The sequence below is a fragment of the Hyaena hyaena genome, unplaced genomic scaffold (assembly GCF_003009895.1).
Source record: "Hyaena hyaena isolate Hyena2069 unplaced genomic scaffold, ASM300989v1 scaffold_272, whole genome shotgun sequence".
In the NCBI taxonomy this organism is placed as follows: Eukaryota; Metazoa; Chordata; class Mammalia; order Carnivora; family Hyaenidae; genus Hyaena; species Hyaena hyaena.
This window is the reverse complement of record NW_024080906.1, coordinates 315,253-329,765: the sequence shown is the minus strand read 5'-3', so window position 1 is coordinate 329,765 and position 14,513 is coordinate 315,253. Positions and strand designations below refer to the sequence as shown.

The following is a 14,513-nucleotide window of genomic DNA, read 5'->3' as shown; positions in this document are numbered from 1 at the left end:
ATTGTGTATAATTGTCAATATATTGTTGATTTAATACCCAACGTTTGTTTGCCTAGCAAATATAACAAATGCTAAGCTAATTTTGAAAAACCATCATACCACCTTCTTGTGACCCCCAGTCTCTGCCCTATGATTTAAGTTTCATTTCCTGTTCATTATGTATTGCCCTAAAGGTTATAACAAAAGAAAAAAGGATGAGTCAATAATAAATATGCTCGCCAGAAAAATAAACACTGAATTGGAACTGTTGTTAATAAGAGTATTACATGTAAAAACAAATGATTGTTCTTCCCTACGTGGCAATTAAAAGCACTCAGCATTCAAGTTCTTAGTTTTCTTTGTTAAAACACATCATGAAACTGGAAAAAAAATTCAGAGAACAGCAATCAAATTAAAAAGTTTAGTAAATAAGAAGTGTTGAGAGAATGGGGCAATCTTAGATATGAGAAAAACAAAACAACTAGCATGGTAAAAGGTCAAGGGAAGATAGAAAATTTAGAACCATTTTGCATAGCAGGCAAAGGATAAAATACAATTAAATTTCTTACTGGTATGACCTACTGTTACAAAAGAAAATACACAGCAACATGTTAATTATCTAGTTTCATTTGAGCACAAAAAAAAATCCCATTTTTAAGAATTAGTTTAAGGATTATAATTGTAATCATTCACAATGCCAACTTGTTTGATATGCCCAAGACACTTCCTTTCCTTCTTTTTCCATGAATGGTAAAAATAAAGATGCAAATAAACTGGACACCATCCCTCAGAGCTAATAAAATGCTGAAGTATAAACAGTGCAAAAAATAAAGATAGACATTACAGAATAAGTTATTTGTATTTTATTGCTAAATTATTCAAAATCTCATGGAAATGTGACCCCTATGGTAGTGTAAATAATAACACCCAAAACCATGACTGCTGGGAGACTATTTAAAGATGTTTCATCAGGAGTATCATGACTTCCATGTTTTTGCACAGTGGGCAATTTATTTTCATTTTGGATTCCAGGCAGGAAGTGTTTATTCTTGCCAGAGAGGATGTAAAATCTCCCCTACTCCTGTTGCCATTGAGGTTGCTCCTACCACAGAGAAAACAGGGTTAGTTGCCAAAGACAGAACATGGATCCAAATGAAAGATGGAGACATGAGAAAAGAGTCACAGCATCATCTGGCCACAGAGAGCATTTGGTGAGATTTTGGAAAGAAATTGGTTGAGAAAGATTCAGTACATTATGCGCTCATTAAATATATATACATAAAATAAAAGGTAATGATAAAAATGTAAGCAGCAGATGTTTTACTGCAGATCACATGGGACCAGAGACACACCAGGTCCAGAGAAAGAATCCAGATCAGGCCAGATGAATTTCCTCAGAGGATATAGGATTATTACCAGTCTTTTAAAGAGAAAACTTGATAAAAAGTGGCAGATTTTCCTCATTTTTAAAAAATCCTTCTAATGTAAAAATAGAAAAGATAATTTCCTAAACATAAGTAGTATTTACTAGAAACCAACAGAAAAGAGGTGCCTGGCTGGCTTAGTCGGTAGAGCGTGTGATTCTTAATTTTCAGGATTTTAAGTTTGAGTTTGAGTTGGATGTAGAGATAACTTAAAAAATATATATAATATATATATTATATATTAAATATATATATTATATATATATAAAAGAAACCAACAGAAAACATTAAAAGGTGACGTACTAAAATCATCCCCAATAAAGCCAAGAGTAATACAAATATAACTGAAGGTCACCAATAGTTTGGAGAGTATAGTTCATGCAATGAGTTTCAGAAGAGTTTGCTAATTAAATTGTGTAAAAGAAGAGAAAGAAACTATTATTATTCATAGACGATATAATTTTATGCTTAGGGAATCCAAAAGAAATAACTCAATGTTTATTATTATTACTACTACTATTATTTTTATGAGAAATAGGATGTCATATCTGAGAAAGTAAAAGTTGGAGCCTCTAAGTTTTCATGACTGATTGCATGGTGGTAGCAAAACAAAGGAATTACTGCAGTTCTACATTTTAACTTTAATTGTGATCTATTTCTCTCTATCACCAATACAATGATTTTACTGAAGGTCACCACTGTCTCTGGTGTGGGTTACTGTAACAACTACATTGTTCTTCTTTTTCTTTTTTTTTAATTGCTTAATTTACATCCAAGTTAGTTAGCATACATATAGTGAAACAATGATTTCAGGAGTAGATTCCTTAAGGCCCTTTACCCATTTAGACCATCCCTCTCCCACTACCCCTCTAGCAACCCTCTGTTTGTTCTCTATATGAAAGTCTTTTATGTTGTGTCCTTCCTGTTTGAACAACTACATTCTTTCTTCTCTAATCAATAATCCTCACAGCTGTTGGACTAATTTTTTTTAAGTTGAGATATAATTGACATAAACCATTATATTAGTTTCAAGGGTACAGCATAATGACTTTATATATATATATACATAATATATATATATATCATATATATATATTTCAAAATGATCACTACAGTAAGTCTAGTTGACAACCATCATTACACAGTTAATTTTGTTTTCTGGTGATAAGAAATTTTAAGATCTACCCTCTTAGCAAATTTCAAATGTAAAATATACTATTTTAACTATACCTACCATGCTGTACATTATATCTCCAGGACTTTTTTATTTTTAACTGAAGTTTGTGCTTTTTGATGACCTTCACATATTTCACCCACCCCAGCAACCACAAATCTGTTCTTAATATTTTTAAGTTTGAATTTGTAATTTTTTTAGATTCCACATATCAGTGAAATTATATAATATTAGTCTTTATGTGACTTATTTCACTTGGCATAATACTTTCTAGGTCCATTCATGCTGTCACAAATGGCAAGATTTCATACTTCTTTATGGATGAATAATATTTCATTGTACACATATGCCAAATTTGTTCCATGCATTCATCCACAGATGGACACTTAAGTTGTTTCTATGTCTTGGCTACTGCAAATAATACTGCAGTAGACATGGGGTTGCATATATGCTTTCAAGTTAGTGCTTTCATTTACCTTCAGATAAATACCCAGAAGTAGATTTGCTAGATCATACGGTAGCTCAATTTTTAATTTTTTGAGCAACCCCCATATAGGTTTCCGTGGTGGCTGCACCAGTTTACATTCCTATCAACAGTGCAAAAGGGTTTCCATTTCTCCACATCCTGGTAAACACTTGTTATTTCTTATATTTTTGATAATAGCCATTCTAACAGTTGTGATGGGATATCTCATTGTGATTTTGACTTGCATTTCCCTGATAACTAGGGGTGTTGAACACCTTTTTGTGTACTTATTGGTGATCTGTATGTCTTCTTTAGAAAAACATCTGTTCATGGCCAACAGACACATGAAATGATGCTCAGCATCCCTCCTCATCAGGGAAATACAAATCAAAACTACACTGAGATACCACCTCACACCGGTCAGAGTGGCTAAATGAGCAAATCAGAGGACTCTAGATTCTGGCAAGGATGTGGAGAAATGGGCACCCTCCTACACTGTTGGTGGGAATGTAAACTGGTGCAGCCCCTCTGGAAAACAGTGTGGAGCTTCCTCAAAAAATTCACAATAGAACTCCCCTATGACACAGTAATAGCACTGCTGGGAATTTACCCAAGGGATACATGAGTGCTGATGCCTAGGGGCACATGTACCCCAATGTTCAGAGCAGCACTCTCAACAATAGCCAACACATGGAAAGAGCATAAGTGTCCATCAACTGACAAATGGATCAAGAAGATGTGGTTTATCTGTACAATGGAATACTACATGGCAATGAGAAAGAATGAAATCTGGCCATGTGTAGCAACGTGGATGGAACTTGAGGGTATTATGCTGAGCAAAAGAAGTCAGGCAGAGAAGGACAGATACCGTATGTTTGTATGTATAGGAGGATACATATGTTTGTATGTATAGATGGAACTTAACAGAGGACCATGGGGGAGAAGGGAAAAAATAGTGGGGGAGAGGGAAGGAGGCAAACCATGAGAGACTCTTAAATGCTGAGAACAAACTGAGGGCTGATGGGGGTGGGGAGGAGGGGAAGAGTGGTGATGGGCACGGAGGAGAGCACTTGTGGGGATGAGCACTGGGTGTTATATGGAAATCAACTTTACAATAAACTATTAAAAAAAGAAAAAAAAAGAAAAACATCTGTTCAGATGTTTTAATTGGATTACAAACAAAAACCTCTGCCCATGTTTTAATTGGATTATTTGGGGTGTTTTTGTTATCAAGTTGAAATGAGTTCTTTATATATTTTGAATCTTAACCCCTTTATCGGATATATGATATATAAATATTTTCTCCCATTCAGTAGGTTGTCTTTCCATTTTGTTTTCGGCTTATTTTGTTAAAGTAATTTGAGAATAAGTGAGTTCAATAAAGTGGACCTATATAAGAAAATATGCCAATAGGTTTTCTTTATGGAAAAAAATAAAATTAAAAAGAAAATGGAGAAAAAGAACAAATATATATTAGCAACAAAAATTGGTAATGTTATAGTTTGAAAAAAGATATGAAAACTATGAGAAGAAACATATACAGACTTACTCAAGGACATACAGGAAGAAATATATGATTTTCCCAGATGAGAAGACTTAACTGCATTCAGATATAAAGGATTTATATTATTAGATTTTATATATATATACATTATTATTAGCTAATAATAATATATATTATCTGATAAGTGCAATGATATTCCAAACAGAAGCTTGATCTTTTAGTTCCTTTTAAAATCTGATAAGTGGATACACAAGCTAAGAAATTTTTGAAAAAAAAAATGAGAAGAGATGTGGCCCAGCAGATAATAATATGCACTTCCTTGTCATAAATATAAAGTCTAATACAAAGAATAGAATTTAAGAATAGAGAAATTAATAACCAAACTAGAATGAAGTTCAGAAACAATGCAAGTACATATTAGAATCTATATATGATAAATTTGATAAATTTGGCATTTCACATGAGTGGGGAAAGGAAGTTTTATTCAATAAGTGGTATTGACACATATGAAAAAGAATAGTTGAATTCTTATACCACATTTTTACCATAATAAATGACAGATCATTTAAGACGTAAATGTGAAAACAACAAAACTGTAATCAAGTTAGAAGGAAATATAGAAGAAAAATTTTGGGGCGCCTGGGTGGCTTAGTCGGTTAAGCGTCCGACTTTCGCTTAGGTCATGATCTCGCGGTTCGTGGGTTCGGGCCCCGCGTCAGGCTCTGTGCTGACTGCCAGCTCAGAGCCTGGAGCCTGTTTCAGTCTGTGACTCCCTCTCTCTCTGACCCTCCCCTGCTCACGCTGTCTCTCTCTCTCCTAGAAATAAATAAAACATTAAAAAAAAAAATTTAAAAAAAAAAAAAAAGAAAAATTTTATAACGGAGCCAATACAAGTCAAAATAAGTCAGATACCATTCTTCATGTATCAGCTTGACAAAATTAAAAAGATTAAGTTGATTTAAAAGTGGAGAAGCAGATACTCTTCAATGTTGTTAATGAGAGTACACATCATTAAAAATGAGCGCATTCTATGACCCAGCAATCATACTTTCATACTTCTAAGAATCTATTCTTTGAAAATAATGAAAAGAATACCAGTCAAATTTTTGTTTACAATAGCAGAACACTGGAAACAACTTTAAAATCCATAAGGGGGTAGTTAAACAAATCATAACATGTCTATACAATGGAATACTGTGCATTTATTAAAAACAATGAGGTGGATAACCAGGAAATATGTCCTGAATATATTGTTAAGTGCTAAAAGCAATCTTTCAACTATTATGCAAAGTATGGTTCTATTGACAGGCTTAATTGGTTACTGCAAGGAGAGCACAGAAACTGGCTGACTCTGCAACCCTTGGCTCCTATGTCTCATGCCCTGACATTATAGTAGGGTTTGTCTCCAGGAGTGAGCAGTGCTTGGGTCAAAGAGACATGTAACCTGAAAAGGTGTTGACACCAGGGAATATTTGGCAGATGTTAGGGCCAGAAGACGAGCTGCTGAGACATTATTCCCATCTCTTCGGGAGATGATTCCACCCTTCCTCCCAGGTCAGCTACCAACCGTTGGATTTCTGAACTATACAGATGAGTTTTGATGAAAACCAACACCATGAGGGAGAGAAATGAAGAAGGAATTAATAAGTGAGTAAAAATAACTACTTCTGCAATCAGAAAAGATACTTAAATGAGAAAAGGTGAAATCATGCTATTTGCATCAATGTGGATGGAACTGGAGGGTATTATGCTAAGTGAAATAAGTCAGTCAGAGAAAGACAGATATCTTATGTTTTCACTCATATGTGGAATTTGAGAAACTTAACAGAAGACTATGGGGGAAGTGGAGGAGGAAAACAGTTACGTTTAAACAGAGAGAGAGGCAAACCATAAGAGACTCTTAAATACAAAGAACAAACTGAGGTTTGATGGGGCGGTGGGGAAAGAGAGGAAAAAAATGGGTGAAGGGCATCAAGGAGCGCACTTGTTGGGATGAGCACTGGGTGTTGTATGTAAGCGATGAATCATGGGAATCTACCCACAAAACCAAGAGCACACTGTACATCCTGTATGTTAGCCAATTTTACAATAACTTATATTAAAAAAAATAAAATGTAATTATCCTTAAAGTGATACAGGAAGGTATTTCATTTAGGCAGTAGGGACAGAAAATTATGAAAAAGAAGTAATATATATTTGCTGAAATTAAAGAACAACAAACCTTGATATATATACTAAATAGCCATTGTTACAAAAACAAATCAGTGAGTTGGGAGTCAAAATCGACAAATTTTCCCAGAACACATCAAAAATGTATAAAGTTTAAAAACAGGAAAAAACCACTTAGAGACATAGAGAAAATTCCCAAGAGGCCAACATCCATCTGGTACTGTTTCCAGAAGAAAAGTCTTCAAAGAATAAAAAGGAAGTCATTGTAGAAAAAATCTGAAAGGATATAGTCACAAAATAATTTTACAGTGAAGTAGAGTTGAAGGGGGATGGAAGAAGGTTAAGGAAAATTTTTAATAGTGAAAAGTGCTGAGTGGTTTAAAAATTTTGTGTTGTAACAAAAGCTATGTTTATAGAAAGTGTGGATTCAGTTAATCATACAAAAAATATTTTTATTACCTCATAAAATATTAAAGTATACCCACAGTTATCTTTTTAGATAGCTACCCAGATCAGGTAGACTTTCGCCAGCTATGAAAATCACTATTCTGTTGTCCAAATGAAGCAAAAACTAAGAAAGCACAATGCCTGACAAATTTCTGTCTTAATAAGACTTACTCTATCTTATATACTATCAGCATAATAAATTCATCAGCATAATTCTACCTGTACTGATTTTAGTAAAACATGTGACAATTGTACCACAAAGAATTTGTTTTACTCTACTGTAATCATCTTCATGTCTGTTTAGTTTGGTAGTAGTTTCAAACAGATGTAATGTGAGAGGCCAAGTCATCATAACGAGAAGTGGAATCTTGAAAACATTATCTGGATGATTCTAAAAGACCTCCTACTTATCATCTTGGGCATTTATTCCAAATGATTGATTTGTTAATACACTATAACAATTTTCTAGTTCTTTTCCATTCTTACAGCTGTAGTCTTATCTTAAATGAAGAATGACAATCTCATCATCTTTTTAGATAACTACAAGTCACATCCAGACAAAGAAATAGTGAGGAGGGTTTTCCCTTCAATCTAGTAGGAGGATGAGGATGTTTAAGGTGTGTTTGTTAAAAGGGGCATAAGACAGAGCTCCAAATAATTTCACTTGCCACTTTCACCACTATCAGTTTGCTTCGAAATTGTATCTCGGGATCCACAAATCAAATGTAAACATTCTCACCTTGTGCCAAAGTGTATGGATGCCAGTGGAAAAAAGAAAGGCTACTTGAGAACGGCAGCCAAGATGGAAATGGTGCCAGGATATAGAGGCCAGAGCAGATGGAAGCAACAGAATCACCAAAAGTAGTGCTGACAAAGGAGATGAGTGAGCACAAAAGACAATGTCCCTTAAATTTTGTGTGTGGTGACAGACTAAAATTCAGCCTATTTGTAATGTAAGTAATAGAAGAGGCATGGGCTCAAAGCTGAAAAGGGTTACAAAGTCAAATGACAATTTTTGAGATTGTTTTATGAAATGGCAAATAAAGGGGCACCTGGGTGGCTCAGTCGGTTAAGCATCCGACTTCGGCTCAGGTCATGATTTCACGGCTCGTGGGTTCGAGCCCCGCGTTGGGCTCCGTGCTAACAGCTAGCTCAGAGCCTGGAGCCTGTTTCAGATTGTGTCTCCCTCTCTCTCTGACCTTCCCCTGCTCATGCTGTCTCTATCTCTCTTTCAAAAATAAATTAAGAAAACATTTTAAAAAAATTTAAAAAAAAGAAAGAAAACATAAAAAAATTTGGAAATGGCAAATAAGAGTCAATAATCACGAAAAAAACCAAGTGAAAGAAACCAAGGTAAAGAATGAATATTTCAAGATAATTTCTTTCTTTCTTTCTTTTTTTACAAATAGTTTATTGTCAAGTTGGTTTCCATATAACACCCAGTGCTCATCCCCACAAGTGCCCCCCTCTGTGCCCATCCCCCTTCCCCCCCACATCCATCAGTCCTCAGTTTTTGTCAGCATTCAAGAGTCTCTCATGGTTTGCCTCTCTCCCTTCCCCCACTATTTCCCCCTTTCTTCTCCCCCATGGTCCTCTGTTAAGTTCCTCCTAATCCTCCTATACGTGCAAACATATGATATTTGTCCTTCTCTGCCTGACTTATTTCGCTCAGCATAACACCCTCAAGGTCCATCCATGTTGCTACACATGGCCAGATTTCATTGTTTCTCATTGCCATGTAGTATTCCATGGTATATATATACCACATCTTCTTGATCCTTTTTTCTGTTGATGTACACTTAGGCTCTTTCCATGTTTTGGCTATTGTGGAGAGTGCTGCTATGAACATTGGGGTCCATGTGCCCCTATGCATCAGCACTCCTGTATCCCTTGGGTAAATTCCTAGCAGTGCTATTGCTGGGTCACAGGGGAGTTCTATTATTAGTTTCCTGAGGAACCTCCACACTGTTTTCCAGAGGGGCTGCACCAGTTTACATTCCCACCAATAGTGTAGGAGGGTGCCCATTTCTCCACATCCTCACCAGCATCTCGAGTTCTCTGATTTGCTCATTTTAGCCACTCTTGCTGGCATGAGGTGGTATCTCCGTGTGGTTCTGATTTGTATTTCCCTGATGAGGAGGGATGCTGAGCATCGTTTCATGTGTCTGTTGGCCATCTGGATGTCCTCTTTGGAGAAGTGTCTGTTCATATCTTCTGTCCATTTCTTTACTGGGTTGTTTGTTTTTAGGGTGTGGAGTTTGGTGAGTTCCTTATAGATTTTGGATATTAACCCTTTATCTGATATGTTATTTGCAACTATCTTTTCCCATTCCGTTGGTTGCCTATTAGTTTTGTGGGTTGTTTCCTTTGCTGTACAGAAGCTTTTAATCTTGATGAGGTCCCAATCGTTTATTTTTGCTTCAAGAGTAATTTCAAAAGCAGTTTCTTAGCTTTGGGTCAGTTCCTTAGCAGCTTCTAGAAAGACATGCCTATGCTAATATATGCAGAGGTAACAAATCTCCCTGAATTTTCCACATAGTTGCTTCCTGTTTCTGCTTTCCTCCTGCTATGAAGATTTGATCTCCCAGGTGACATTCATTTACCAATGCCACGAAAGCTAAAAAAAACAAAACAACCAAAACAACAACAACAATAAAACAAAAACAAAAATACTCAAATAAAAGTAAGTAGTGTCAATCTGAAGTGACGTGAACGGCGACAGGAATTTGTGTGTATGTGTGTACTTTTGTGTGTTTCCTTTAAACAACACCAAAGCCTCAGTTCCTTCATTGTTAGGTGTTAGGCTTACTCCTTTTCAAGAGAAAGCCATCTGCCCTGTTGGTGTTCTCCTACAGGCAATGGAACACTGTAAAGTTCTATTATCTTCAAAGCACTTCTTTGGTAATTCCCAAGACCTCATCTCTCAAGCCAGCAGTGTTGCTGAGCAACTGTATGTATTCTTCAGAATCCGAATTACTGTCCACAAGAAATGTGGCTCCCCCTGTCCCTTTTAAGTCCTTCTCTGTGTACTTTGAGACAGCATTTGAAACATGGCCCATATAAAATGTCACATGTCTCAGAAAAAGCTTTTACTTACCCAAAGGCAGTTGTGGTTAAAGAAAAAAATAAGCAAGTCTTGGTCTCCTTAAACATCTTTGTGCCATTTTCCATCTAGATGTTAGGTGCTGTCCTTTACTGCCCATCAGAAGTGTAGTGACCTTTTTCTCCTACCATCATGTTAAAGACTGCTTTTATATTAACCATTTACACTTCAGTATGAATTTTATGTATATATAGATGTATATATATAGATGTATGTATGTATGTATACACACACACATTTTCTTTGAGAGCATGTGCAAGGGGGGTAGGGGGGCAAAGGGAGAAAGATAGAATCCACATTTCTGCACTGACAGTGCAGAGCCTAATGTGGGGATCAATTCCACAACCCTGGGATCATGACCTGAGCAGAAATCAAGAGTCAGATGCTTAAATGAATGAGTTACCCAGGTGCCCATAGTATGAATGACTTTTATTGTTGTAATTTTTCCTGGATAATTTGCATTTAAACCTTGTGTCTAATTGTATGAAAAAACATTTTGTCCCTCATTAAATTAAGTTTAGTTACCTTATAAAACTTGGTAACTATGAATTCTCATATTCCACGATCTTTTCTCTTGATCCAGTATCATTCTCATTTGCAAGAACCTAATATTTCAGTGATCAAAACTCACTTACCCTGTGCTTCTTCCCAGCCTCAGGTCTATCTAAACCTCCAGGTGCTTAGAGAAGCACCATATCCACATGGCCTGAAGTTCTACTTCCTTAAACCCTTCATTTTATAAATTACTCAACTGGAATTTGGAAACGGGTCAGGAAGAATTGAGAATGAGAACAGTAAAGTGAACAGGAAGAAGATAAGGATACTGATGTCCTGAAACTTGAAAAGTGAAAGATACCTGTATATTCCTCTTCCTTTCCTTCCCACTACTTCCACAGAGCCAGAGACATCTGGAGCAGGAGGCAGTAAAACTCAAAGCAGGGAAAGAGAAAAAAAAAAAAAAAACGCTAGTGACAAAGTCCTTACCTCCTCCACATTGTGGCTTCCAGGCAGTAGCACGCCAGAACTGAGAGGGGTTATATAGCTATAAATGAAGTTTGAAAGTGGTCAGCATTTTTAATAATCAGAAAAAAATAGAAAAGTGGTAAGTCCAAGACATCAAATTGGGTAAAAAAGTAGAACCACTTTTAACTGAGTGGTTTAAAGGGACAACAGAAGAAACAGAAATGGTGTCTTTAGCATCCACCCGAAAAAGAGGTGCACATGCTATGCTTCGAAAAGTTATATTTTGTTTGTTTTCATTTAGGAGGAGGAATATTTGAGGCAGAATTGTCTGGGAAGCAAGATGACAATGGCATTAATAACTATATTCTTAATTTGTCACTGGTCTTGAAGAAAGCAAGTGCAATCCAGAGACTAGTGTATATATATATACATATCTCAAGTATCCTGAAAAACAAGGAGTCAAAAAGTGCTCAGTAGAATAATTAGTGATGCCAGCCATTTATGTTAAAGCTTGATGAAAGAGCAAAGTACAAAAACAAAACAAAACAAAACAAACAAAACAAAACAAAAACAATATCAGTAGTCTTTACTGTAAAACTCCTATCCCCACTGAAGGGTGGAGACAGCTTTGGGCTGATGGGGAAAAGTTCCTGGGAAGCCGCTGTAGATGAAGATGAGAGAGAAAGAGTTCTGAGGAGTCAGAATGAGTACTTTTCCTCTTTAAGGAATTATAGAAGAGGAGAGTATCAGTAGAATTATTTGTGAAATGACCACAATAAGGCAGCTGTCAGAAGAATGGGGTGATACCTAGATTCTTTATTCAAACCAGTAGATTCTTAGGTAGGCTTTACCTCATAAAGTAAAATTACCAGAGTTCTGCCACTTGCTTTGATAATTTTATTATTTTAAAAAAATTTTTAATATTTATTTTTGAGAGGGAGACAGAATGCAAGCAGGGGAAGGGCAGAGAGAGAGAGAGAGAGACTCAGAATCTGAATCAGGCTCCAGGCTCTGAGCTGTCAGCACAGAGCCAATGTGGGGCTCGAACCCACGAACCATGAGATCATGACCTGAGCCAAAGTCAGACACTTAACAAACTGAGCCACCCAGGAGCCCCTGGTTTTGATAATTTTAAAGCATGTCAGCAAATTCTTTGATATTATTCTCATTAAAAGTTGTAAAGTCTAAGTCCCCTCCCCTTGGAAATCCACTGACTTTGGTGACTGTTAACAGACTCAACAGCGTCCCTGCATGAATTTTGTCATAGGTCTAGGTCATAAAAAGAGATAAAACAACACTTGGCTCTCTCTTGGAATGTGGCCCTGGAGCTCTGACCCTCCATGGATGACCTCCAACTACCCTGAAGACACCGTGCTGCAGAGAAACAAAGGGAGAACAGAGAGACAGAGATGGTATGAGGAGCCTCAGCTGTTGGCATCTTCCCAGCGTAGGCACAATAGAGGAACGAGCAAAGCTGCCAGGTGATTCTGGCCCATCAATATTTGACTGCAACCATGAGAGATGCCCTGGGTGGAAACCACTGAGCCCAGTCAACCCTAGAACCAGGCAACATAATAAAATGTGAATATTTTTAACCCACAAATTGTTGTTCTGACATGGTTTGTTACACAGCAATAAATAATCGCAACACTAGTATTCAGCAGTACTTTATAAACAAGGCTGAACAGTCACCTGGGATATAGGAAAATATAGAAATTTAATGTATATGCCTTTGTTATTGAATCATCTTCATACTTAGTTTGGAGTATGATTTATACTTTACTCAAAATTAATTTATCAGTACATGCATATGATTCATAAAGATACAAACATATACTTGTGGGTGATTCTCAAAATAATTACCTGATAAGCACATGCCAAAAAAGTATTTGAAGATCACTGCAACACCATATCTTCAGCTAGGAACCTGAAAATTGGGTTCTGGTCTCCATTCGGTCCTGTTAATTTTGTAAGCTTGAGCATACCTTGGTACTGGTTTCCTGATCTGCAAGTGAGGATTTATGATAATTATATCATATTTGTAAAGGCAAATTTCAAAGCTGAAAAGTAATAAAAAATGAAATGTCTTACTAAATCATATTTTCCCAAATGTTACTGTTTTAGGAAAAAAAGCTTTGTGATGTATCAGGAACCAGGACAGACTTCCTAATCCTAAGCTATTTTTTTTTTTAAGATAAAACTCAAATTAATTTTATTCTGGAAAGCTAATTACAATACAAGGTTTTTGAGACACTTTTTTCCAATATTATCATCAGTGCTCAGCTCAAAATGTTGTCATAAATGTTTGATTTAGGTTTGAAGTTTGATTTTGTTTATTTGTTTGTTTTTAAATAGCCTTAAAAAAAAACAGATTTAGATTTACAGAAAAATGAAGAAGATACTGTACAGAGTTCCCGGACCCAGCTTCTCCTTTTATTATTACCTTACTTTAGTATAGTACATTTGTTATAATTAATGGATCAATACCTAATAACCCTTTTTAGTTCCAGGAGTCTATCCAGAATGCCACATTACATTTAGCTGTGATGTTTCTTTAGGCTCCTGTTGCCTGTGACAGTTTCTTAGACTTTGTTTTTGCTTGATAATCAAGACAGCTTTAAGTAGTACTGGTCAGGAGTTTTGCAGTATCTCCCCTGGCAGGAATTTGTCTGATATGTTTCTTATGATTATACCGTGTTTATGGATTTTGGGAGAAAGAATATCATGGCATTAAAGTGCCATTTTCCTCACAGCATATCAAGGGTACATAATATCACCATAATGTATGACTATTGCTGTTGATATTAACCACCTGAGTTAGTGTTTAATAGGCTTCTCCATTATAAAGTTACTCTTCCCACCTGTTTCCATATTCTCTTGTTTGGAAAGAAGTCACTATGTACAGCCCATGCTTAAGAAGTGAGGAGTTGTGCTTCTCCCTGAGGGCATAGTATCTATATCAATTATTTGGAGTCCTTATACATAAATTTGTTCCCTCTCCTACCGTTATCTATTTATTCAATCATCTGTTACAAAGATATCATTAAGACAGGACTCATGAATATTTATTTTATACTTTGGATTATAATCCAATACTACTTTATTTTATTGCTTAAATTGCTTCAGTTTTGGCCATGAAGAGCTCTTTTAGTTGGCTTCTGTTTCCCTTTGACACACTCCCATCTATATGGATTTTGTTTATTTGTGAGCAAATATTTCCTTATTTTCTGGCACTACAGAGTAGTCCAGACTCATCTTGTGTAATTCCTACTCCAGTTCTAGAA

General features: G+C 36.0%; 1 long non-coding RNA gene across 2 annotated transcripts in view; it reads right to left on the bottom strand.

Moving 5' to 3' along the window:
• Nucleotides 1-14,513, bottom strand: part of LOC120240994 — a 111,344-nt gene that overhangs the window by 62,376 nt on the left and 34,455 nt on the right. Inside the window, exon 2 of one of the 2 annotated variants that reach the window (XR_005530803.1) lies at nt 13,093-13,234. The exons of the other annotated variant lie outside the window; for it this stretch is intronic. This is a non-coding gene — a long non-coding RNA (uncharacterized LOC120240994). The remainder of the gene's footprint in view (nt 1-13,092; nt 13,235-14,513) is intronic. 2 annotated transcript variants of the gene reach the window in all.